Here is a 1,255-nt window from a genome sequence, read left to right on the forward strand (position 1 = left end):
AGGAGGGTGACCAAAAAGCATTTCATAAGGAGATATATGAAGTTCTCCTCTTGGTCTACTTCGTAGATAGAATAATGCCAATGGTAGAACATCAGGCCATTTCAAATGGGTTTCAGTACATAATTTGCCAATCATACTCTTAAGCTCTTTATTCATACGTTCGACTTGGCCTGAACTTTGTGGATGGTAGGGCGTGTGGAATTTTGGAGTCACTCCCAAGAAAGAGTAGATTTGGGATAAAATCGAATCAGTGAAATGTGTGCCTTTGTCAGAATCGATGCGGGCTGGTGGGCCAAAACGAGGTACTATCTCTTTAAGAAGAATTTTGGCAACAAAGGCAGCTGTGGCTCGGGGGCTGGGAAAGGCCTCCACCCACCGAGTGAGCTGATCAACTATAACAAGGCAAAATTTATAATGTCCTGCTTTTGGCATAGTAATATAATCAATTTGTAAGTGCTCAAAAGGTGTATATGCTAGAGGACGCCCTCCATAAGCTTTGGCCTTAAAAGCATACTGATTATAAGACTGACATGTGGAGCAGCCCGAGCAGATTCGAGATGCTGTATTAGTCACACCTGGCGCTATCCAGGTTCTCTTAATAGAGTCTACAATGCCTTGTGTACCAAAATGGCCTTTTCTGTGAACAGAGAGGCATACCTGGTGGTAGAATTTCCGGGGAAGAAATGGCTTACCTTCCGGAGACACCCAGATGCCATTGATCTGTTTCGCCTTAAATTTCTTTTTCCACTTTTCTACTTCAGAATCGTCATAGGTTAGGTTGGAAGGAATATCCTCAGAAGGTGAAAGGTTAAATACATGTTCAGGAGCTTCTAATGCAGCAAGCTTGGCTGCAGAATCGGCTCGTGCATTTCCCTTTGAAACAGGATCACTATTCCCTGTGTGGGCAGGGCAATGTACAACGGCTAGGGAACAAGGCAGTTTTAGGGCATCTAAGAGGTCCTTGATAAGGTCCCCATTGGCAATAGCCTTGCCCGAGGATGTTAGAAAGCCTCGTTGACGCCAAATCATACCAATAAAGTGGCATATGCCAAAGCCATATTTCGAGTCAGTAAAAATGGTGGCACTCTTATCTTTAGCTATATTACAGGCCTGTGTAAGAGCCACAAGTTCAGCAGCCTGTGCACTAAAATGGGAAGGCAGAGAAGCTGCCCAGAGGGTGTCATAATCAGAAACTACAGCAGCTCCAGTAAAACGGGTTCCCTCTCTCATAAATGAGGAACCATCTGTATAGAGG

The sequence above is a fragment of the Dromiciops gliroides genome, chromosome 6 (genome assembly GCF_019393635.1).
Source record: "Dromiciops gliroides isolate mDroGli1 chromosome 6, mDroGli1.pri, whole genome shotgun sequence".
NCBI classification, from domain to species: domain Eukaryota; kingdom Metazoa; phylum Chordata; class Mammalia; order Microbiotheria; family Microbiotheriidae; genus Dromiciops; species Dromiciops gliroides.